Below are 27,424 nucleotides of genomic sequence, written 5' to 3'. Positions count from 1 at the left end.
GCTATCTCCTCTTAGTTTCAGCATTCTTAGCCTCCTTAGATCAGGGGTCGCCAAGCTTTTGGACCTCAGGGACCACCAAACTCATAATTTTAAATTCAGCGGACCACTAATATCTCGCTGAAGTGCCTGAACTCGCACTGATAGGACGGGGTCCTTTAAGTACTTAGCACTTGGTTGCCTGTTTCTGCAACCTTAAATACTCAAAGAGTCATTTGGACCCATTTCCCTACAGAAAACAAAACACTGGGATCTCTCTCTCTCTTTCCCTCCTCCCTTTCTCCCTCTTTCTTTCTCTCTCTCTTTCTCCCTTTCTCTCTCTCTCTCCCCCCTTCTCCCTTTCTCCCTCTTTCTCTTTCTCTCACTCTCTTTTCCCTCCCCCCCCGGATAAAAACAATACTAATAATATGAAAACATTTTCCAGACCTTCACTCCTCCTTTAACAATAATTCTTTATAACATTGTTAACAAAGTGACGTATATGTTTTTTATTTAGTTTAATGTAATTATTTTTAACAAAAAAATGAGAAATTCATTTTATACCTTTTTAAAAGAAGCACCGTGGCCAAACAATAGCATTTTATTTCAAAATAAAGTCCAATGTGCGATTTAATACCCACATACAATATTCATTGATACCAATTAATCCAAACATTTGCTTCCAACTGGAGGAATATATTATTTAGATCCAAAATAGACAAGGGTGACTCAGATCTGGTATGGGCACCCCTCTGTACCTTTTGTTGTGTCTTTTTCCAATAACCAATAGATTCAAGATAGTTTATGGGCCGCTAGAATTTGAACTCATATTCTCTTCAACTGCACAGAAACCTAGAAAAGATGCAGCGTCTTAAAGAATAGCCAATAGATACAGAAAGGAGGGCTATTTTCTCTTTCTGGAACAACTCCTTTCCTAGTTAATCTTACATTTACCTGTCATTGAGCCTATTTGGTCTATTGCTTAGTAAATAATATGTTATATCTTATTTGACATCCTAGAAAAGAATAGAATTTCAAAACTGGTTCCTTCAGAGAACTATAATTACAGTATCAGTTAATAATATAGCCCAAGCATACAGAAGATGATGAAAAATAGAGAGTTGTGTCTGCTGTGATTCTTCTTTAATCTGACAACAACACATCATATCCTTCAATACCTTCCTGATTTATATTAGCTAAGCTTCCTTCTAGGTTCTCTTATTTCCCAATAACCATTTCATATCAAATTCTTCTTGCTATATGTAGCTCGGATGATTAATACAGCCAAAAGCTGCTTTTACATCAAGGTCATATATAAATTGTCAAGACAGGATTTTTTTTGTTTGTTTTAATAACTGCTCAAACGTTCTTGGTAAAACACAGCTATGTTGAATTTATGTTACATATCCCTTTTGTGAAATTGTTAAGATTTATATTAAAGGAGTTAATACAGTTCTTTGAGTGATTTCACTAATGTAAATACGATAAGACTGGATATTCCTTATTTTGTGATTGTCGAATAAAATAATATGCCCTGAAAACTAGCCTCTCTACCAAAGGGGTGGAAAATGGCTAAATGTTAATGTTTAAAAGGGATAGTGAAATTCAGAAAAGTACAAAACTGTTAGTTTACTATTATAGCATATAAAATTGAAAAAGGCATGATTAAAAATAGAGTATAAAGCATAGAGAAGTACTAATCCTAAGGGAGAAGACTCAATTAATGTCTGTGAAGAATCTGCATCTCGTTCATCTTTTAATGGTTCTTTAAAAGTGTCGACACTCATGTGGAAGAGTAATTCAGGCTGGTGATACTGGTTTTTTTTTTTTCCCCTTATGGACTTTCAAAGGTTTTGTTCAAAGGCCTACACAAAGCCTCCTAAGCAAATTTAATAGTCCTGGGAAAAGAAGGAAAGCTCTCATATGAATCTGCAGCTGTGACATAAATTACTTTCCCCATTAAAGAAATTCTCTCTTTTCTCAAAGAACCTGGAAATTATAATTCCACTGAAGGGCTTAGGAAATATATCAGAATTCTGTTGAACGTTGACTAGATGACAAATCTGTCTGAATGTTAGCAGTTTTGAAGTGTTTATATCAGAATTTGCACAAGCCTGGAGCAATAGACATGTTGGGGATAATGATCCAAAATATTTAGAGGAGACTGGTCACTTGCTTCTCTTGTACACAATTACAAAAAATGTGTACCCACAAAGAAGCTATGACAGTTTTAGTATCAAGTTATTTTTTTTACTGTCTCCAGAAGCATTGAACTGTGAATTATGTGCTTTGAGGTCCTACAGTTTTGAATGACAACAGACTGGATGTGCATTAAAGTACCTTTCCCCAGAAAATTATCTCTTCAAAGTTAAGATTAGCAGAATGAAGTCAGCTAGCTAGGGTATACTCAATAAACGTTTTAAAGACGTTGCTTTATCTCTTATAGGCTGTACCGCCCACAGAGTCTTCAACACAAAAAGTTCCAGTTGTATGCAAAATATATTTCCAATAATGCTTCTAATGGAAAGAAGATCCACTTAAGGACAAATCTCAAATCCACAATGCATTCTAAGTGCTTTGAAATGTCATAAATGATTAAACATACAAGATCTAACGAAGTGTTGAGCTAGCAAAATGGAAACCAGGTGGCTTCTAAGCAGGTTTGGTCAGGTTATAGGGCTTTGCCCCCACCCCACCCTGAGCATTCACAAAGAAACATTTCATCAGAACTTTACCCTTGAGCATAATAATTCCATTTGAGAGAAAATGGATAATCCTAAACCTTTAATGTCTGTCCTATACACATAGATTTTATGTTGATTGCCCTGTATATAACAAACTGTCTATATCGGCCAAAACCTGTATTTAAAAAGAGATTGAGGAAGGAAAAGGATGTGGAACAGCTTTCCTGAAGTGTGTGGAAAAGGATAGGCCTTCATTTTCCTTTTTATGCAAACTAATGACATGTAAGTGAATCTGTATAATGATATTACAGTCCATTAAGACCGACTGGACAAATTATGTTGCCATAGATACCCTCAGAGATTTGGAAGAAACTTCTGCTTCTTCTGTTTTTCAGGGTTTAATAATTTATTCATAAACTTATTCCAGTATGAATCGTGGTAATGTGTTTTTATTTTCAGAATTTTATTTTTCAGAATTATAATGCAAAGGACTTTTGAATATAAACAATTAAGTTCCCATAAATCTTTTTTTTTTTTAAATATTTCAAACGCTTAAAAGCAAAACCTATTTAATGGCACAATTGGCTAGTACATATCCCAAGAATACTTTTATAAAATACTGTTATAACAATATACAGTATTTGCCCTTTTTAATGAACCTTTTAAGTTTTGTTTAAAAAAAAGAAATATCTCAATACTTGCAGCACAAACTGAATAAAATAAATAGAATTAGAAAGGTATGCATTTTTTTTTCATAACCTGGGTGATAGCTTATGTGCCTTTCACTTGAAGAACTGCTGGTCTAACTGGAAGAATTTTGATTGAGTTTGAAAGGTGACCTGCTATTTCAATGCATTTTCTATAATCAATCCAGTTTTAGTGCCTTCTGTGGGATTTAAAATTGAAACTGGTTCCCATTATTTTTCACAGCAATCTTGTGCAAGTTTATTTACTGTCTAAATATATCTAAAGGTTCTTCTACTTCATCCTTGTCAACTTTGATCTATCTCATGGCCATACTGAATGCAACTTTAAAAATGTATTCTTACATTTAATGGACAAGTTTTTTTAACAGCACAAAGAGGAGGAACTCAGGATGGAAACAATTGGGGAGGTGGCAACATACAGAGAAAAATTGTATTTTCCATCTTGCAGCATTTCTGAATAAAATTCTACCTTTGGAGATAATATTGTTTCTAAACCAAGAAATTACAAAGAATGGATTGAATTTTTCTTATTCATCTCCATGATGCTTTTAATTATTAACACCTCTCCAAAAAATATTATGCTGTTTGCATTTTAAAATTCTACAGCTCAAATTAAATTTTATTTCTGGTTTTAGAGAAGGATAAAAATGTTATATCAATCTCTCATCTCAGCTTTAATTCTCAGATCAGTTTACTCATGAATATATTATAAAACCAGATCACAGGATTCCTTGGAACTATAATCAAGGCAAACATGTGGTGTTAAAATACCACAAAACTATGTTTAACTCTTCCTCACCAAACACTGTGGCATTTTACTTAAAATTCATGAATGCCTCTTCCCTGTTATTTTCAATTTTCAGGAAACAATCTAATACATAAAATTGTCCAACAGTCTGTATTCCATTCCCTTTCAGGATATTTTTGGAATTTTGTAACCTTCAATTAAATCAGAAAATTCAACATGAAAGAGGCTGAAGCATCACGGATCATGTTCCAAACTCGAATTAAACAGCTGGACAATCAGACCAATTAACTGCTAAGGATTCCTTGTAAGAAATGTAATTTTTTTTCAAGATATCTTAAGATTTAACCCTGTTATCCTCTTTCATCATCCCATCATCGTTACCCAATTCATTTGTGCAATTGCTGATGTAATCTCAATACAACTATCAGGTTAATGTTAGTTTAAAAGAGGAACAAGGCAAATGCTCAACATAGAGAAACATACAAACTGTACAGCAATACACACTAAATCCCACATTTAATTAACCTCAGTTTAGATGCCAGGGCTACATTTTTCATTCTGACATCACCTGAAAGTAATGAATGCTATTAATGATCTTGAGCAAAAGAGCCATTCTTCCTGAAGTTATATGGAGATCATTCATTTCTGCTTATGTGTAGTATTTTCATCAATTCACTTCTGCATCTGCCCCTGATAGGGAATCATGCCAGAATCCTGCATCACCAGGGTGGATTTGATTTAAATCAAGTCGATTTAAATCGCTAGTAAAAAGGCTTGATTTAAATCAACTCGATTTAAATCATAATTTTTAAAGAGCAACTGTCATCTGTGTCCCACAGCAGTTCCTCCTCTGACCTTCTGTTGACTCACCGACTCCAAAAGCATTTTATTAAAATAAATTTGATAAAAAGAAAAAAAATCTGATTTAAATAAAAAAAATCCAATTTAAATAAAAAAACCTATTTTTAAAAAAAAATTCTAAAAAGACCATTGATTTTTATCCACCCTGTGCATCACCTTCCTGCATTTGAATGCAGAGGAGAGAGAAAAGGGACCGGCAGTTGAACTGCCCCTTTGAGTCTCCTTGGGTGCTGTCTCTACCTCCTGTATGCCATATTCTAAAGATAACGTTTTGTTCCTAGCGTGTTACTCTGGGACAGAAGTGGTATTCAGCAGGTTCTGAGCAGTTCTGGAGAACTGGTAGTGGAAATTTTGAGTAGTTCAGAGAACTGGCAAATACCACCTCTGACTGGCTCCGCCTCCATCTATTCTCTGCCTCCCCAGTCCCAACTGATTGGCTGGGTCTTCTTTTGTTGCCCTGCACAGGAGAAGGGAGCTGGAAAGCAGGTTAGTGGGGTGGGGAGGGAATGGGATTTTGCAGTAACCTTCCCCAGGAATGGGGAGGGAATGGAGATTTTACAGTATCCTTCCCCTGCCACGCCCACCAAACCACACCACACCCACCAAGCCACGCCCACAGAACTGGTAATTAAAAAAATTGAATCCCACCACTGCTCTGGGAGCCCTGTTTTGAAGGAGAAGGAGGGAGGGGAGGAGGAGGGAGGGGAGGAGGAGGAGGAGGAGGAGGAGGAGGAGGAGGAGGAGGAGGAGGAGGAGGAGAAGAAGAAGAAGAAGAAGAAGAAGAAGAAGAAGAAGAAGAAGAAGAAGAAGAAGAAGAAGAAGAAGAAGAAGAAGAAGAAGAAGAAGAAGAAGAAGAAGAAGAAGAAGAAGAAGAAGAAGAAGAAGAAGTCCAAACCCAATTTCTCCATTCTATCTTTTCACTGCCTGTGTGCTCTTTGTCTCCTTTCCGTCACTTTTGAAAAGCTCCTTGTCCAGTGAAAGTTTTTGCCCCATCAGCTCTATCCTCCCCCATCCCTGTTCTGCAATATCCTATTTCTTACCCAGCTCAATGAAGGCTTTAGCGAAGCCTCTGCATGCATTCTCTGGCTTGTGTAAAGGCAACCTTCTTTCCACTTCAGCTTGCCACAAGCCAGAAAGAAAAGAACACGTTATTTTCTCTTTCACTCTCTCTCTCTCCTTACACATTTCCTTCTTTCTGCACCCCAGTTTGAATTGATATTTGGTTTTAACCAATACCTTTAGCACAAATATTCCATTACACAACAATTTTAAGGTATCATTATGGATGTATGAACGGTTAAATTAAAACAATACTTTAAACTTTATTTGGATTCTTTTTGTAGAAGAAACAGGTGAATTGTGTACAAAAGAAAAAGTATTAATAATTGATGGTGCCATTTATTTTCTATTTCAGCAATTTATTGGCTGTACAAAGCGGATACTAAATTATTGTGAAGTAATGTACCTCAAATACAGTTTCAATACTAACAAGTTGATTGGAAATCATCCTTTTTTTTATTTCCTTCAACATACTTTATTCCAAAGCGAAATGTGAAATAAAAAGCATAGCAGACAATGGACTGGATCTAACTGATGTAGATCAAATACCTTCTGATTCATTACCTGAGAAATAGAGGATAGCAATTCTGTTGATTTCTCCCACCTCATCCTACAGTCCACTGTAGAATAGTAGGGATGATGATGGTGGTGGTGGTGATGGTGGTAATGGTGGTGATGATGATAGGAGTTGTCGGAGGATGAATTAATTGGTTTAAACTCTGTTTTGAATGGAATTTGTCTCAGTGGACATTCCTCACATGGCCTAAAACATACACTCAGCCATAACTCTAACACCTTCTCAGGTCAGAACATTTGACCAATTGTTCCAATAATTCCTTAGCCTTTTTGTAATAATATTAATGTGGAATTTATCATTGCAGTTTACAGATTAAACATCAGACAACACAACATAAAACTTAACACTTAGCATTTCAAAGAGCCCACCATACAAAGATTCTGGATATACTCCATGAAATACACATGAAACATCACAGTAATTGTAGGTTGGACAATAAAGCAATAATAGTCAAGAATATTACATTTTAAAACTTAAACATTACTTGTGCTGTTAAACAATAAACATTATTTAAGGAGGAGGACTACACGAATAGATCATTATTCCTTAAGGTGTTATCTTTTATAAAATGATGCCTCAGTATATATGATCCTGTTTTTAAAAAAATGTTTCAAATGAATATAGAGTCTTCTCTTTGGTTATATACTTCATGTCAATTCAGCTCTGGACATGTTCTTACAGAAAAATATGCTTATTTTGTACACAGATTAATGTTTTAAATGGATTTTGTAGGATGGATATTGAATCTGAATGTGGTCAAAGAAAATAATTAAGATGTATAACATCTACACTTAATTGCATAGTTACTTTAGCATTATTTTTGAAATTTGAATCTATTTCTTTGCATTATGTTGATTTATTTCCTAAGTGTTTATTGATTTTAATACAATCCCAATAATCCCAATATTTTAAATGCTAAATGTATAGTTAATTAGTTCCAGTAACAACAATCAAAATTGTTTAGTTTTAAGTAATTATATGCATATATACTCCTATATATATAATTAATTAGTAATATATTAGAATATTTACAGAGGACTGCAGAAATGTTAAATCATTTTTCATTGCTATTTAAATTATTTCTAATTTTGTATATTGTGTTCTGATATTTTTATGTAACAATCTAAAACTATACTGTGTCAAATAAAATCAAATTAAATCCAATCAAGCTCCAAAAGAACACGTTTTGAAAACTCAGGTAATTGCAATTAAATATTGATTCTTTGTAAAATAAGGATTAAAGGATATAAAAATCTCAGTCAAAAACATTTACTACCAGACTACAAACCTTTCAGCTGAAGTTTGCAAGCCCTCAAGTTACATAATGATACTCAGCAATCTGCGTATCAGAGGTGGTATTCAGCAGGTTCTGACCAGTTCTGGGGAACCGGTAGCAGAAATTTTTAGTTGGGAGAACCGGAAAATACCACGGAAGTAAAAAAAATTGAATCCCACCACTGCTGTGTGTCCATATAAACTTCAGTTTACTGAATTAAAACATCCATTATGCTTGCTTTTACTCTTTCATAATCCAACTTGGATTACAATTAAACATTATATGACAAACTCCTTATTTGAAAAGTCTATCAGGAAATAAAAGAGGATGACCTCATACTTTACAATCTCAGTTGACATGTAAAAATTAGGAAAGAACACATCAATTCTTGTTTAATCCAAAATAATTTGCACAACAGATTGTAGGCATTTCATAAATAGTAAAAATTGTTTTACAACTATTCAAACTAATAACTATTTTAACTTTCAAAATCTAAGTAAGTATAAGAGCTAGATAAAAATAGCAAAACTGTCCACCTTCCTAATTTTTATTGTTCTGTTAAAATTTGCCAGAAATTTGTTACTGAAAACACACCACATTTGTAACCTTGTCATTACTAAACTTCCATTCTCAAGTTTATTTACTACACTTTGATTTTGCACTGAGAATTATTAAGTGGAAAAAATGAATTTTAAAATTACATTAAAAAAAAGAAATGTGCACATAAAACAGCTTTTATCTTCCTTTCAAAATTGACCTGAGACAAAAAAAAAGGATCTAAAAGGAGTGAAATTTAAAAGGCAAGTTACGTACAAATGTTAGAAGCAATTGTTCTATAAGCACAAGTTTTAAAAATATATTACTTACAAATAACTTTTCTTCCAGACAACTATAAAGTAACCAAAGACCACTTATGCCAGGACATCTTCCTGCATAATGTTTTTCACCTGGTGGGAAGGTGGAGTTCTCCCCTTTACTACAAAGCCAATCCAAGTGTTGCTCCATCCTTGAAATTACGGCATTTAGATCAGCAATTAAATTCTCTGTTCACCTTTTCCCTTACTAAAGCTTCATTTAAACACCATTCAGTAATTACATTAAATTAGAGAACTTAATTGTAGCCTCTGAACAAATATAACTTAATCTGATTGGATTGCACTTTCCAAAGACTGATATTCTAATCTCAACAAAATTTTAAAAAGTGGGAGTTTCTTGCCATCCAGTCCTCAGAAAAAATGGCCAGATATGAATATTTAGGCTTGTTTGTTAAATTGTTTAGATTTTTATCTGTACCAGTCATGACCCTTCTTCCCTTTTAAGCTTAAATTACAGAAGCATTATGTGGTTTAACATACTGACCAAGCCCTGGGTGCAGTCGTTGTAAGGACAAGCATAGTATAAAATAGGTGTGGCAAATAAATGCATTCTATGCTATAAGCTTAAAATCTACAGGAATAACTGGAATCCACCAGTTATTCTAATATTAGAACTTACAATATATAGATGCTACTTACTAATTAAATAAATCAAGATGAACTATTTAGTTGAATAAGGATGAGATTTTTTTCAGACAGCACAGAGCTTTAAATTAAATTTGTTTTCCCTGTGTCATGAACACAATCCATATGTATAAAAATATCTTCTACTTCCAGTTGCACATTAAACTTCGTAACAAAAATATTAAATGATTTAGAATTCAGCTTAATCTAAACAGTTGTATAGGTTTCCCAAAATGCAGTGAAGAACCCATTCCTTCCTCATTTGATTTCTTTGTGAATTACTTCAGAAAACTGAGGAAGTACTGACATTCCCAAAATATGTAAATGACTTTCAAAAGACTCTCTAAATAAAATATAGCACTGGTATCAGAGATGGTATTCAGCAGGTTCTGACCAGTTCTGGGGAACCGGTAGCAGACATTTTGAGTAGTTCAGAGAACAGGCCAATACCACCTCTGACTGGAGGTTTTACAGTATCCTTCCCCTGCCATGCCCACCAAACCACACCCACAGAACCGGTAGTAAAAAAAATTGAATCCCACCACTGACTGGTATGTAATTGCCCTTCATACAATCCAAACATGCAGCTACAAAATTTGAGAGTTCAAAAAAGAATCAGATGAGGAAAAAAGCAATAATACAAAACAGCACGCAGAACTGCATTTATTCAAACCCATATGAAAAGGGTGATCCAGAGATTTATTATGAACTTTGCACTGTTTCTTTTCTTCAATCAGATAAAGGAATGAAAGTTCTGAATTTCTATCTTGAAGAGGACTGAAATAAAAACCAATAATTATAGTTTCAGCCAGATAGGATAAAAGTTTTTCAGTGGTCTATAGCATTTAACACTTTCTGGATGAAGTCATACTTCCAGAATGTCTCCAGGGTTGGTGTACTGAGTCATTGCCTGAAAGGTCCAAAGAGTCTAGCCACAGAGAGAGCTGGTGGATCAGATATGATTTCTCCTTAACAGAGACCCTTGCCCACATTCATGTGTGGTCTAAGAATCTCCTGAAGTCATGGGCTGAATGTTCCGGGAAAAACACATGAGACGTTAAAGGGGCAGTGTTAGGATGTGACAATTTTGAAATTGAACAATAAATTTATTGTGGGAAAATGAATAATTCCATTAACTAAACCCTCAGGAAGACTAACTGAATAAGTCCCTATATATCTGATAATTTATTACTTTCTTATAGAAAGTATAAGAAAAATATAATTTTCTTAGATCTAGTAAGGAGGCTAAGTCTACTTTTGATGGAAGTTCATTTATTGAAAGCTTTTTCAATATATCAATACAAGTTTCATTCTGAAAAAAACTAGCATGTGGAAAAGAAAGAGTTAAGAAACAACAATTCAACTTTTATAAGATTTTCATAAAATTAAATTAATATTTATCTACAGAAGAGATTCAAATCATGAGATTCCATCAGTTTCTACAGACAAGGAACATGTTTACTTATTTGTTACTCATACTAAGTATATTTGTTTGATGCATTCTCCTTGTATTTGTTCTGTGTATAAAATGATAAGCAAGGAACTTGAAAGCTTAACAAACATCATAAGAAATTTATATTTCATCTGATCAGATAGAATAGATTAATTTCTACATATTACAAGAAGAGGAAACCCATCTTTAACTACTTTACACAAAGAAATTAACACATTTTGATTACATAATAGCATATGTCACACTGCACGTCATATTATACTAATATTCTGGCGTACCATTTCTATTTTAAAACAGGATAAAATGTAATTTCTAGACATTATAACAATAAACATGATTCATATAGAAAGCTGAAATTGAACAGTATTACTAGAAAATAATTTACTGCAGGTAATGGAAATCAATTACATGGATTTTTTAAAAAATACATTTCATTAAAAAATAGGAATAAGTCAAACTTTTTACTGGTTTTACTTGACACTGACACTTCTCAAATTTGGTTTTAGAATCAATGTTACTTTCAACTAACGGTCCATTTTTAAAGCATTTACTCTACTTGCTACAATCTTAAAATGTATTTTTACTATCCTAGTTTTTTTTTTTCTTTTGTGAATGTGATTAAAAGTAGTTGCAATGTCTCTTATCTGACAAGCAATTCTTTTTACAGATGTATCCTGCAAATATTTCAGTTTGTTCTAACAGCTAGTATCTCCTTGGAGAAGGAATAGGAAGACATCAGTGTCACAAAAGGATTAATGTAATGTTTGGGTTAAAAAAAGGAAATCAGAAAATGCACTGCATGCACGATAACTTTATTGTTTATTTTTATCATCAGAGGCAGTTGAAATATCTACAGTAATCAGTTGAGAGCACTTAACTGCTCAGGGTTTTGTTTTGGGTTTGTGTGTGTGTTTGTGTGTGTGTGTGTGTGTGTGTGTGTGATCGTAGATTAACAGCCCAAATGTACAGAGGTAAAATGTACAACTGCTGGAAAGCTCTAAGAAAAATTAGGAGGAAAAAAAGTAGTTTTTAAAATGTCAGCACCTTATTAAATAATTTTGAAAGTTTAGAGACATAAGCTTTTGATTTCATAAACAAATACAAATCTACAACCTTGAAGATGATCAGACTCCAAACAGTTCAGAAAAGCAAAATGATTTCTGCATGTATTTCAAATTTAAATCATAAAGCATTTTATATTAGGAGACTTGCTGAGTATCCACTAAAAAAATAAAAATCTGGAGGATTGGATGAGAAGAAATTTCTGCTTCATATTCACAAACATGATACACCGAGAGGGAAAATGTATCCTTTAAATTTCACTATGCAAAAGTAGTTTTGCACTAAAAAGTTATGAATATGAAACAGTAGAGCAATCATACTAGAGAGGTCTGTGGGCTGATTATGCATGAAAATTGAATTATATCCTATTTCCTGATAATTGGTTTTAGATAGGCAAGAGTCATGGACTGATGCTGGACTGTTGCCCCTAATCTAGCTATGGCTCACAAAAATGACAACCAAATCCACATACAAGTTAAGCAAGTCCCTTTCAAACATTCATTTCAAGTAAAGATGTCTACAACATGTGCAAAAGACGTTTCACTGCAGGCTTCTCATAATCAGATTTAGGCATGATTTGGTTTCCAGTCAGGAAGCTAAAATTAGTTTAACTGTTCCTGAATGACAAACTAAAACATAAACATGTAGCTTCTCATTATTTCAGTTCAAATGTTCTGTTTGTTACAAAACCAGGTTATACTGAACAATTTTGTGCTTTATGTGCTATTATATAAGGAACTAATATATAATGCTATTACCCATGGCATTAGAAATTTATAGTGATTACGACTGAATGTAATTTAAATCTGTATTCATATTAGATTACTAGCCAAGAACAGAAAAAAATATCTAGTTGTTCTCAAGTTCCAGAAAAATATTCATTTTACACAGAAAAAGAAACATTTTACTTGTACTTGTTTGATTTTGAAGGATCATCTTTTTTCTTTTTGATGTAGTCATATATCATGTTTGGAAACTATACTTATAAAGTTATCTGTACTAGTACATGTATTTTCTGTTTGCAATATATACAGATAGTTCATGACAATTTAACAACTATTTAAAGTTACAATAGCCCTGGAAAAAGGGAGTTATGAGCGCTTCTCACACTTACAACACCCTCACTGTGCAACATCCTCACTGTGAGGTGATCAAAGTTTGGGCACTTGGCAATCACACGTACAGGTAGTCTTCAACTTACGATCGTAATGAAGCCCAAGATTTGTTAAGTGAGTTTTTGCCCCATTATACGACATTTCTTGTCACAATTGTTAAGAGAATCCCTGCAGTTGTTAAGTTAGTAACACAGTTGTTAAATGAATCTGGCTTCCCCATTGACTTTGCTTGCCAGGTCGCAAAAGGAAATCACATGATTCCAGTCTCTGCAAAGGTCATAAATATGAGTCAGTTGCCAAGTGTTTGGATTTTGATCACATGACCATGGGGAATGCTGCAATGGTCATAACTATGAAAAATGGTCCTAAGTTACTTTTTTCAGTGATGTTGTAACTTTGAACGGTCACTAAATGAACTGTTTTAAGTCGATGACTACCTGTATTTGCGACAGTTGGGTCACACAATCACCATTGCAAAACCTTGCCGGGCGGCTTCTGACCAAGTCAATGGGAAAGCCAGATTCACTTAACAACTATAGTGATCGCTTAACTCTGACCAAAAAGGTTATAAAACCAGGCCCAACTCACTTAATAAGCATCTGGCTGACTAAATGATGGTCTCAATTGTGGTTTTAAGTAAGGAATACCTGCAAATTGTCTGATGTTTGCTTCCCCCCCAACAGTCACATGACCACATAACCATCGCACCTTATGATGTTTTGCCGAAAACCACCATTTACTTCTGGTTTCTAGCAAAACAAAAAGCTCATAGCAAACAATAGTTCATATAATGACTTTGGTGCTTGTTTTTTGACCATGACACTCACTGCAAAAAAAGCAGGGGGGGGATTAGCTTTGCAACCATCAGAATTTATGACTGAAATTTGGGGCTTAATTAAAGTTGCAAGTTGAACAATGCTTGTAAATAAATATACACTACATTTAGAGCCTATTTTACTTTTCCATCTTAAAACTCAAGGAGGTGTCCTATCCTGCAGCAAATCTAATGTTATTCAATCTTGAAATCAGATAAGGGAAATTTGATTAATGCTCTCACAAGAACAGCTAATCTGGTCCTGGGTAGATGTTCTGCCTATGTAGGTTTTTCTCCTCATAATACAGAGTTCCACAATTTTTTAGGCTTTGTGGAGCGGCCAGGGAGCAGGGTGGGAAGAGGGGATGGTTCCACATGAGAAGCGGGTAAGCATATGTGCCTGTGCAACTCCATTTGCGTGAGTGACGGGCACAGGTGAGCTTATACGCCCGTATTCGCCCACTACACCCACAAGTGGGATGCACGCAGATGCATTCACCCGCCACAACCTTCCGCAATATTCTTCAGCCCAATTCTGAAGAGTTCAAGACCCAGTATTGGGCCGCAGCCTGGGGTTGGGGACTGCCAAAATAAGTCATTTTGGCTGGGGCTTTCGGGAGCTAAAATGTAAAATACTTGGAAAGCACAAATCTCTTACTTATTAGCAACACGGCTATCACAACTGGAGGCACAACTGAAATTCAGCAAGCAATTTTTTGCTTCTAAACCTAGTGGCCAATTTGCAAAAATTAGTTAGGAACACCTTTCAGTATAATTATGAAGGCAACAGAATTGGGGGGGGGGGGGACACACACACAAAAATATTTGCGTTGGAAAGAACTGTATGAAATCAAGTACAAATCTGACAGACACAAAAACAGATGAAACTATTTTTGTGTCATGCTTAATATTAGAAATTCTCACCTTCAGTTGTCATAATTGAAAAGGAAGAGAAAGGCAAAGCATTATCATAATATGCTATTGTCTATCCACTGCAAGGTGAAGCCCTCTTCTGTATGTTTCCAATCAACACGGTCCTGAGCTTTTTTTTTGCCAGTTGGGCCTGTAATACTTGCTGATGTTGTTGATCCATTTTGTTTTAGGTCTCTTTCATTGACCCTTTTTATCAAGTGGGATCCATTCTAGGACCGCCTTGGTCCACCTGCCATCAGTTCTTCTTGCTATGAGACTAGCCCACTTCCATTTCAATTCTTTTACTCTCTTGATGATATTATATACTTTTGTTCGTTCTCTAATCCAGGGGTGTCCAATATTAGCAACTTTACAAACTGTGGACAGCTTGGAGTTGGACTCTGAGAGCTGGGCATAATCACCATTCATTCAGCGGCATCATGAATTTATACAATCTGTCTTCCAATGAATTGAGATTATCTTTCATCATGGCATGAAGTGTCCACAACTGGCAAACTAAGCACTGCTGTTGATATTTTATCCCAGTGTTTGGAAGCTATGGAGTCTAGATGGGAAACAAAAAGCTTCACAACTGAACCTGGCAAAACTGAGTAGCTTTGGGTTTTGGGGGACTTCTGGAGGTGGGACTTCATCAACTTTGCTACTAAATGGGGTTGTATTACCCCATATATAGACAAGGTGCATAATATTAGGGTCCTTCTAGACTTATGTCTTCGACTGAAGGAGTGGGTGGCAGTCATGGCTAGGGTGGCCTTTGTACAATTTCATGCTGTGTGTACCAACTGTGCCTTTTCTGGATCATGGGGCTCTACTCAGTCCCTCATGCCCCGGCCACCTCCAGAATGGATTATTGTAACGCTCTCTAAATCAGGCTGTTCTTGAAGAACACCCAGAAACTTCAGTTGATGCAGAACATGGTTGCACAGACAATTATTGGGTCTCTATGATGACATATGTTACACCTCTGTTCTGTAAGTTACATTGGCTGCCAATTTGCTTCTGAAAGCAATTGAAAGTGCAGGATTTGACCTTTAAAGCCCTACATGGCATGGGTCCTGGTTATTTGAGGGAGCACCATTCCATATCACATCTACCCATCCCATCAGATTAAGCAGAATGGTTGTTGCAGGTCCCACCTGCTTCTGATGGGAACAGATAACATACCATCCTCTGGAACAATATCTCCTCCTCCTGAAGTGAGATTAGCCTTTCACGAGGCTGTTTTATTATTTCTCATAAAGATACTTTTTATTATCTTGTTTCTCTTGTTTTTATTTATTTTTAAATGTGTTTTAATAGTTGTGATATTGTTTTAACCACTGGTTGTATGCTACCCAGAATCATATGTAGTGAGATGGGAGCTGTAAAAATGTATTCAATAAAGAAATAAAAGTTACTTTTATTTAGAATTTTTTATTTTATCTTGTTTAAAATGTATTACCAAGATTTATCTTTTTTATTTTAATCTGTAGTTGTAAAACACTAATACGGTTATTTTTTTTTTTTTAAAGGAGCTAAATAGAATCACAAATCTGCATCTAAAACATTACTGCTATTGTGAAATGTTTTTATTGTAGACACTTTGCATTCAGTAAGAGAAGCCAGTCATTCATAGATCACAATGTTATATCGTGCAACAAATACAGGGAAACAAAAAAAAAATCAGATAATCATAACCTAAAAATAACAATTGATAACATAGCTTGTCAATTTTTAATTAGCATTTTTACTGTTATTCTCAAAAGGAAAAAAAAAATCATGAGAGAGATAGCATTAATTTACCCATATAAGAAGAGTTGATGAAACATCAAAAGCATGTAGCAAGAATTGGCTGCATCACAAGTCATCCTTTAACAAACACACAGAGAGACACTTTCAATAAAGAGGAGAGAATCACAACAATGAAAGGCAGGAGATGTATGCACTGCTATAAGCCCCAAATAACTTAACCAATGAGGAATTCTTGATGTTCACGCAATTCCAAATAACTCTTGCAACAGCAGCAAATGCACTTGGGGCCAGGAAGAGGGGAGAATACATATTCCCAGTAGGAACAGGGCCTGGATAATAATACAGTGGTTGTAGAAGAGAAATGCATCTTCAAGAAAGACATTTGGGCTATGTGACTGGAGTGACAGTTGTACTTTGTATCAAAAAGGTTCACATCTGAAATAATTGTCCTGGTTTGACTGTTATAATAAAACCAGATTTGGGAACTGTTTCTTTTCTAACAAAGAATTATTTGCCAGATTTTGTTTTTATGATGAGCTTCTTGATTCTTAGGAGAAGAACAGGCAAGAGCAATCGGATAACATATATTAATATAATTGTTCATTCTCAATGTGCAAAGTTCTGAAGTCCATAAGGAGCATCAAGATTTTTGTGTAAACTTAACCATCTGCTTGCTTATGCCTTTATTGCTTTTTTCAGATGTTGATAATATAAAGAGTATTTAAATAAATCTGATGCAAATGCATGATGAAAAGTAGAGTATATTTTTCAGCTTTTCTATTAAAGCAAGAAAGAAAAAGGGAGGTAAGAAACTGTTCCAAAAGAAAATTGGCTACCATTTTTAAAAAAAAGAAAATGTGTAGATAAATCACACCTTTAAATATAACAAGAAAAGGTTGAATTACTTATGTCTGACAATTCACAGAGCAAATTCATTCATGGGAAATAGTATTAAAGCTAATCAGTTCCAAGTTTCATCGTGTCTGAGTGTGTGCGTATGTGTTATAGTAAATATAGACATTTCTCCCTTGTTTTGGAAGATGAGGTTAGCACAACTGATTTTCAAGTGGGTAGTTTCACCAATGGAAAATAAACAGAGCTAGAAGCTATGTCTCTTATTTAGAAAACGTGTTACAACCACAACCTGTAGAATAATTTGTTATTTTAATGTTAAGGGGGCAAATATGAAATAGGTTCATAAGGATAAAAAAATGTTTAGAATTGCTTTACAAAGGAAAATTCAAGGGCAAAATCAAGAAAATTAATAATTAGATTAAATAACTCTAGAGGACAGCTTTCTGAAATACTGTATAGGACTATTCTGTGTAATAGAGGAAGTATGTTCACTGCAGATTGCTGATATGGTTGGATTAATTTTGTCCTTCCCTTGTTCCTTTTTTTTTTTCTTATGACTTCCAACTACTTCTAAACTGGACCTTTCCCAGTTCGTGGCACTGTGTCTACCTCTGTTATAGCTAAGATTCCCAATCAACATACAATTCCTGATCCCCTCTGTTTTTTCCCAGAACACATGCAACATTTGTGTATTTTTGTCCTTAATGATATGCTATAAATTTTAAAGTAAGTAAAAATTGTGAAAGGTATGGATTTCAGCACAAAAATGCATTTCTAGTTGGGAGAGAAGAGTCAGGTGAGCTCATACAGAAATTGGTACCAAATAAATTATTTCATCATCTTTGTTGGACTGTACATGGTAGCATACTTGCTCAAGCCCAGTGGATCAAACCCCAAAGATCCTGACTGATCAATTCACTTCATTAATAGCTTAATTTAAAAAAAAAAAAGCAGCTTGCTTCCTATGGCTTAATGAGGCATGATCACTGGCCAACCAAGAAGCTCAGAAAAGATTAAACAGTTCATGATGTCAAAAGAAAAAACAGAACCACTCAGTTCAGCATATAAATAAATCAGAATATGGGATAGGAGGAAAAATAGAAAACAAGAGGATGCTAAATGTTGATGAGGAGTCAGAAAATAAAGTGTTAGATGACCTAAGGCAGCTTGGCTCATGGGTAGATGCAAAACTGTGCAAGTCAAGATTCTGCAAAATCTGAAACTTAGCATAACAGAAGTGGGAACAGAAACAATAGCAAGTAGCTAAATGTTTTAAGGCAAACCCCTTCTCCCAGAATTCATAAAAGTGTGCCCACTAGTAAATGTATCTAAACTTTAGGTAAGTATATAATTTTTAATTGCCAACCTCATCAGCTGTGAAAATAGGAAACTAAAACAGGATTACAATTCACATTCAATGTCTGTCCCTTCAGCCTTACTCTACCACCCTAGGTTACTGACGTTACATTTTGATCCCTTGCCATCAAGCACTGTTAGATTCCCAGCCACAACATTTTCTATTTATTCTCCTAACGATCACATCTTTGCCATAACTCAGATGGCGATTACTGCTGGCCTCCAAAAACAGACAAACAAGATCAAAGGACCTAGTAGCCTGTTACAATTATGAAATGTATGACAGGACTGCTTTCTTGACAACTGCTTGCATTAAATGAACAAGATACACCAATGTTAGATTTCTCCTTCTACAAATTACTGTCCACCATATCAAAAATATGTCATAGTTTAAAAGAGTTATTAGAAACATGTTGGAGGTTTGAGGAAATTTACAAGCTATGTGGCAGAAATAGCTTACGGAAAAATTCAGGCAGTGTTCCTCTAAATTTTTACAAGAATAAACTAGTTTAACATCTCTTAAAACGAAGTAAATGGCTGTGTTAATTTAAATCCTGCTTTTCAATTAAAATAAATGAACATGCCTCATTTGAGGTCAAGCATTGCGTATATACAGATAGTCCTTGACTTACAAACATTTGTTTAGTAACCGCTGGAAGTTACAATGGCTCTGAAAAAAGTGACTTATGATAGGTTTTTTTACACAATGCAGCATCTCTGTAGTCATACATGATTAACTGGCATGTATTTATGAGGGTTGCAATGTCCCAGGGTCATGTGATCACCTTTTGTGACCTTCTGACAAGCAAAGTCAATGGCGAAGTCAGGTTCACTTAACAACTCCAATGATTCACTTAACAACTGCGGCAAGAAAGCTCATAAAATGGAACAAAACTCACTTAGCAATGGAAATTCGGGGCTTAATTGTCCCATCTTAATTGGGATTAATAAATTAAGGATTATCAATCACGGATTATATCCAGAACAATGCATTGTACACTTCAAAGGCATTTAGGCTATCATAAAAATGGAACAAACGGTCTTCTGTAATGCTATCCTTCTCAGTTCTTGCTTATAAAACAAATGTGACCAGCATTCAAAGAATTGCTTTTGTTAGACGTGATTTGCAGTGGCTTGATTTGTAGTGGTTATGGTATTTGAAGATAATATTACATTTTTAAGCATCTGAGCAGGGAGCGTTTGAAGCCCACATTACTCCTGAGGGACCAGGAGGGTATTATGGACAAACATGATATGACAATTGATGAAACAATAATGAAAGCATTTGAAAATTCCATCTTTAATGTAGGAAATCAGAACATCTTAGTAAATGTAGCAGGTTTCTTAACAAAGACTATGAGTGACAACAAGGTAGAGCAAGCTTAAGAAGATAAAAGGAAGGAAATCCCTAGGACCAGACAGGAAATTTTACCAAGCATTTAAAATATTTAGCAATACCTAGAAATACGCTTCTAATGAGACAGAGGGTGCCAGATACGTGTCAAGACAATATTCATTTTTAAGCTCTTTGAACAACATTTGGGAATATGGAAAATTTAAATGCACCAGTTGAAAAATGGTATTAGGGAAAGAAGAAAAGGTAATTTTAGGTCAATGTTATAAATGATAATAGCTATCACTCAACCTGCTTTTAAAGCAATGGAAGGTACAATTAAAGTTTATTCATTTATTAAATATGTATCCATGAAACTAGTAGGCTTCTTTTTCTGTATGGCTTCTATTCATTTATCCCTGAAAACAATTATTTATGACCTTCCTTTGGACCCAAAATTACTATCCAAGTAACTGAATATTCTGAAGTATTTTCAGTATCAAAACAGAATTCAGCAGTAGAAGCCATAATCTTCTTCAAAAATTACATTTCAGTGAAATGTAAAATGATATTCTATATTACTTGAAAGTTTCCTTTTAAACAAATGCCACTACAGGAAATCAACAGCGAAAATCTGCCCTGTATTTCTACCAGCTTCATCTCTCTTGCTGACACAACACGGACCAGAGATGGTAAAATGGATGTTAAGGAACAGAAAATTTAAAGGATCGGGCTACATAACATTTCAGAATTTCAGAGATAAGGTTAACAGTACAGATTTATATGATAGAAATTATAATGGCATTCTTCAGGCTCTTAAATATGCCACAATAAATTACGTTTTTGCTTATCGTGGTGGTTAGTAAACTATGGTTTATGCTGAGCGGTGTGTATCAAGCATTATACTTTTGTTTAACAAACCACAATTTAAACAAACCAAAGCTTCATATACTGTGTGACATCATACTGTACATAATGTACTGCATGCCGCTTCAGTATCTTTTTATAGTTTTATCTTAACTGTAATAATTTCAGTCAGACTATCCTTTGTTATCCACTCTGCAAACCTCTCTGTCTCATTCTTGATCCTGAAAATGTAGTTATTCTAGTAATTACAACATAGAAAATACATAGAAAATAGAACAAAGCAGAAACATAAAACGGCCCCTGTTTCAGACAAGAATGAGCTAAAAGCTTATGTTTGTCCTGGACTCAAGAGACATTTTTCTCTGTATTAAAGGACTGTTTGGGTCTAAAACACTTTCACACAGAGCTTCATATCCTTGAAATACAATCTTCCTATACCGAGGCTCACTTCTTACCATTAGTAAACAGGTTATGTCTGGGCATTATGCTCTATGGCAGTGTCTCCAATCTAGCAACTTTAAGACTTGTGGACTTCAACTCCCAGAATTCCTCAGCCAGCTAAAGTTGCCAAGGTTGGAGACCCCTGGTCTATGGCACTATTTTTCAACCCTGAAGTCCACACGTCTTAAGGCTAAGAAACAGTGCTTTATAGTCACAATTCCCTGACAGTACAATATTTAGTCTTGTCTACTGTGACAAATATATAGACCACACGGGGGAAGGTTATTCTAGCATTTCAGAGGCTTTATGCAACTGGGAGATATTAAAATCTTTACACCCCGCAATCCATCTGGACTCAAGGTGTGTCCACAAAGAGTAGACTTTTGCTATTCATAAAAATAATGTTAGGTGGGGAAAAAAGGATTAGTAATGAATTAGTATTAAAAGGCACATGAATGCACAACAGTTTTGATTGTCAGAACAAAAAGACCGTAGAAAAGGCACATGGCTCTGGTGAATAATTTTTTTCTGGGATGTTGAGTGAAATAAGTCACATGGTCCAACTGAGAAATAAGCGCTATTAAATAAATGGTGTTACCCTATACTGTACACTGGTATTTAAGAAAAAGGCAACTTGTTAAACGAGAACAGCTGAACTGCAGTCACATTTTAACAGGAAGCTTTAGGAAATGAAGATAAACCCAAGTTCAGGCAGCCTAAGCTACCTTATAATAGGTGATCAGGACAAACTTAAAATTAAAAGGTATGAAGTCATATTAAAAATCTTCTCAAAATATTCTCAAAACAAATAAAGAAAAAAACCCTCTCAGGGCAGTTAATAATCCAGTTGCATTGGTACACTCAAAATAAGCCTTCTTCTGGCACACTGTCCAGCTATTACATTTAAACCAAACCAGTAATATAATGCAATAGAATCAGTTCCCAAAAAAGTAATGTTAGCTATTACAAATGTCTATGAAGATTCTCAGTTATCCAGGTCATGGTTGTCCCAAAGGTGCTTTTTTTCAAGAGACAACTGGACTTTCTGGTTTTTCTTTTCTCGGATGAGAAGCGAAAGTCTTCAAAGAAAAACTAGAAAGTCCAGTTGCCTCTTGAAAAAAAAAGTCCCTTTGAGTTAGCTATTCCACTGTCCAGCCATAATTCTGCCTACTTTTCTTCATCCCTTTATACAAATCTAACTAATCTGAAAGTTACTAGGCTTTGAAGATTGCCTTCTATCACTGAACTATTATAATTCTTCTAAGAACTTTTTATGTGACATCATCAGTGAAGGAATCTGGAAAAGACAGACCTTGACTTATCACAGTTACACTATTGAGTGCTGGTAAAGAATTCTGGTCCTAGTTAAGTTTACCTACAAGAAAGACAGTAAGTAAAGACTGCTATCCTTTTGTTGAGCTTGACATTTTTACCAAAACAGAAAATCAAGAAGTAAGAGCTAGGGTTACTGATAGTTGCTTGCAAGATCTACTGAATGGTTGACGTTTAATAGGGTGAAGTGAAGGGAATGGGAAAATGCCTGCTCATGAATCCGCTGAATTAACAGCACTGCTAAATCACAACTTAGGAGTTTTACAATTTGAGCTGTGAAATAACCAAGATGGAAGCAAATTTGGTCAATTGTCCTAAGACAACAGTTTGATTATAAAGGTTTAGCACTGATATAGCAGGACAGGGCTTTGGTGCTGAGTCTGCAAGCGCACAAAGAATCACTGCCAGAGGGAATTCTGTACCTGGGTTACTAAGTGAGGCATTCTAAATTGTTCTCCATTTATCCATATCTAGGAAAATAGATCTAAAACAATAACTTCACAAAATGCAGATAATAACAACAACAATAATAGTAACAAGAAAATAGAAATATCTGCAAATAGAAATAGAGCAACGGTGGCAAAAGAAAGCAAAGGTAGTAGTAATAGTCATAGATGCCTTGGGTGGAATCCCAAAACAACTGGAACACCACTTGAACACCATCAGCATTGACAAATTCAGCATCAGTCTATTGTGAAAGTCAGCTTTATTTGGAACAGCTTACACCCTTCAGCGATATCTCTAACACCATCAAACATACACATTTGCCTATCCCAGGTTCTTGGGAAGGATTTGATAGGCAGACAAAAATGCCAAATCCAATCTGGCTGACTATGTGACAAACCATAGTGGACTTCTTAAAATGACTGGCAAAACTCCCATATTGCTGTCTTACTTATGCTTACTCAAAGATAAATCTCACTGCCTTCAGTGAACTTTTCCTTACAAATAGCTTTGCATAAGATTTTGACTACAATCACATAGCTACGTGCAAAGTACTCTCAATGTACTAACAGGGCAGTCCTGTGCAGATCTTAGGGAAGGGGTGTCCAATCTTGGCAACTTTAAGACCAATGGACTTCAACTCCCAGAATTGCCTGGGGAATTCTGAGAGTTGAAGTCCGTAAATCTTAAAGTTGCCAAATTTGGACAGCCCTGGTCTAAAGACATTTTCATATTTATTTTCCTATCCAAGCTAAGTTATGAAAGAAACCTCCATGGCAGACAAGTTTATTCATAAAATGTCTTGCATGTTAAATGTTGCTTGCCAAGTGCTTTCATACAAGATGGGACCATAACGCGCGATATACCCTTCTTTCTTGAAGTGCAGCATCTACACAATCCACACAATAAAGGAAGTTAAGAGCCCATTCAAACCTCAAAGACAATTTGATTGAGCAATAATACAAGCTTTTTTATGTTTGAGCTTGCACAATGCATTAGTGAGGTGCATCAGATGAAAGCCTTGGAAAACATTCCTCTTGGATGTTTCATAACGAGAAATTTCAACCAACTATGCTTGCACGTTTCAACAAAGGCTCCAAATCTTCTGACAGCTCTCCCTGTAATACAAAGAAGCTGGCAAAAGCTAGTGGATCAGACAGACTAAAGATAATATTTAAGATTCTTCTTCTTCATCATCATCATAATCAAGTTAATCTATATTAATAAACATAGTTTAAATTGCATTAAATATTATACATCTGACTAGTTAGAAGCCTATTTATCAAAACTGTAATTCAGTTGCTGTGGTTAGTAACTGTTAAGCTTTTTACATGTTGTTATTGTTACTTGGGGGGGTGTTATCTTTAACTTTAGCTGGTCTATATGTAGTCGGGCTATTTTTGGTTTTGGCTGACTTGCAAGCCTACATCAGTAATCCGCAATGTGATGCCCAGGGACGGGCAAAGAATTTGCAGGCAGCTCCCTACTGCATCCCACTTTAATTAAAAATAGTAATACAAGACAAAATACCACTCTCTAGCATTATATTTATGTTCAAAATGCTTTTGAACCTCCAACAGTTCCCACAAAACTTCCTTCAGAAAAACATGCATTACCCTGTCCAAGGTGAGAAGAGACAATAGTTGTTCCCTTGAGAAAGAAAAGCTGAGTGGGCTGACAGGTAGAATACCAATAAATGGTATTTTGTAATCACTGATGTCATTCGTGGCAGTCGTTTTGTGAATGGGCAAATCCTGCAGCAACCATTTGGAAAGAGTATCATCTTGTTTTTTGGTTTTTTTTTATTCCAAATGTGCCCATTACTCTAAGGGCCTTTGAAGCCCATCAGGGGTTTCCAAACTTAACAACTTTAAGACTTGTGGACTTCCAGCTGGCTGGAGAATTGTGGGAATTGAAGTCCACAAGTCTTAAAGTTACCATGTTTGGAGACCCCTGCTCTAAATCATTTTGCTTTTTGGAAATCTTGATTACAATAGTGTGGTATACATAACACTGAATTCACATCCCTGAAATAAGAAGCACAGCTGCTCTCAAGATTACCAGCAACTCAAATGAGAGTACAACATATATGAACATAATAATTCAACCAATCTACTTATATATTACAACAGCAAGCAATATTTATTTGTAGTTGTTAGTTGTTAATTAAGCAAGCACCCCATCATGTCATGTAATTTTCCTTTCTCCTACAGACTACTTAGTCTTCCTTATATTCATTGATTTCTTTCTTGCTCTGTCTTTGATGTTGTCCATGTTCTGCTTTGGGAATTGGAATGATTCCAAGGGCTGTGGGTGTGAATATTCCTACTCCTCTTCTTGCTTCTACATGCACTTACATGAATCCATAAAGCAAAGAACCAGCCAATGCCACTATAGTATATTACAAAACTACCGTTTGAACTGATTATTTAAAGTACAGCCAGGTACTTTAAATAACCTCCAGGTTTTTAAAAATCAGTCCAACCCTTAAGTTTGTTCCTGGCTAAAGACGGAGGCAAGGTCATGCCATCTATACTTTTCCACTTGCCCATACTGACTTCCTGCACTATAATTTTACCTGATAGTTGGTCATTGAGACGAAAAGAAAACCGGCATGACAAACAAAATAAGAACTATCCTTGTAGTTCCAAAGATTAATCTGACTTATTGGAGGAAGAAATGTGCTTATCTAAAACTCCTAATTGCTCATAAATACAAATTTATCTAGAAAAGAGAATGCCTCAAAAAAAAGTAGAAAGTGCAGCGTACAACATGACTAGTCCACCATAGAAAATACCAGTCTATTTCACCAAAGGAGAGTGTGCCGTGTCTGTAACTGAGCAACTGTGAGATGGTCACTGTGAATGCCTGGGAAGAAAGTTACCTGTTTCTCAAAATATGACAAGTTATACTTTGCTTTTGGACATAACGTATGAATATACCTTTACTAATAAAGTTAATATCACGAATAACCTTACTTCTGAAAGTATTTCAATATAGTAAACCTTGATTTCCCAAAGAATATTATTTGCCACCAACAAAGCTATTAGACAATTGTTCTGTTTTAAACCCCATCACTTACTGCTGAGGGATGCACAAGTATTTGCTCAGTCAAGGATATTCTTGGTTAAAGGGATGCATCTGAACTCACCCAGTTATTTTTCAAATAATGTTCACTACATCAATGATGTGATTATGTGCCATCAGGTCATTTTCAACTCTTAGTGACCACATAGAGTTTTTCCATGATGAACTATCACTAATCTGGCCTTTCAGGTTTTCCAAAGGTGCACTTATCACCAGTGTAACTTAGTCCATCCAACTTGCTGCTGACGGCCCTCTTCTCTTTTGTTCCACATTTTCCAGAATTACAACCTTCTCTAGAGAGATATTGTGTCCGAAGTAAATAATTTGAGCTTCGTCATTTTTGCCTCAAGTGACAATTCTATGTTGATATGTTTGCTTCTTTTCTTGGTTGTCCATGGTACTCTGAGGAGTCTTCTCCAACATTAAAATTCAAAGATGCAACATCTCTACCCAACATCTATATCCGTAGTGTCACAGGGAATACCATGGCTTGCATGATTCTCACATTTGTATGAATAGAAACATAATGGCATTTGAGTAACTTTTCTAAGACTTTCATGGTTTCTCTACCAAGTGTTAATCTGTAGTGTATTTCTTGAAGGCTTGTTCCGTTGCTGTTGATGGTTGATCTTAAAAGGCAGAAGGTATCCACTACTTCTGTATCTTCATTGCCATTTCTAAGGGTAATTGTTCTACCTGTTGCCATTAGTTTGGTCTTCTTTATGTCTAATTTTAGTCCATTTTCCCCTTTGCTGCTTATAAAGAGAACTTGTAGATGTCATCAGCAGTGCATATAATTGATGTTTCTTCCTCCAGTTTTAAAATCATGCTCAACTTCTTCCAATCGAACATCCATTAATATATATTCAGTATATACACTGAATAAATAAGGGCAGACTAATACAGCCTTGTCTCACATGGAAAAGAGGTCAGGCAGAAAGGTCATCCCAATGCCAAACTTTGAGGGTGGTAAGAAGATATAGAGCAACAGCTGCACTTCAAAGAGTCCAAAAAGCTCATGGGGAAAAACTCACACTTTTGTGGGTGTAGGTGTGTAAAATAATTCAATTCCAAGAAATAAACAGAAGGCTAATATTTAAAGACAGGGAGAAGGGGAGAAGCTTTGGAACCATAACATATAAAAATTATTGATAAAGAAAATGATGTTTTAATGTGGTAATAACAGACTGAATACAGTATTACAGACTAAAAGG

General features: G+C 35.2%; 1 protein-coding gene across 6 annotated transcripts in view; it reads right to left on the bottom strand.

Annotated features, from left to right (window-relative positions):
* AOPEP (aminopeptidase O (putative)) overlaps window positions 1-27,424 on the bottom strand; it is a 192,399-nt gene that overhangs the window by 36,345 nt on the left and 128,630 nt on the right. The window contains exon 13 of one of the 6 annotated variants that reach the window (XR_015748062.1): window positions 735-828. The exons of the other annotated variants lie outside the window; for them this stretch is intronic. The gene's annotated coding sequence lies outside the window, so the exon portion shown is untranslated. The remainder of the gene's footprint in view (window positions 1-734; window positions 829-27,424) is intronic. 6 annotated transcript variants of the gene reach the window in all.

The sequence above is a fragment of the Notechis scutatus genome, chromosome 2 (genome assembly GCF_049901735.1).
Source record: "Notechis scutatus isolate UNSWTSFEM ecotype Mainland chromosome 2, rNotScu1.2, whole genome shotgun sequence".
NCBI lineage: Eukaryota > Metazoa > Chordata > Lepidosauria > Squamata > Elapidae > Notechis > Notechis scutatus.
Note: the sequence above shows the minus strand (reverse complement) of the source record. Positions and strands in the feature narration are given on the sequence as shown.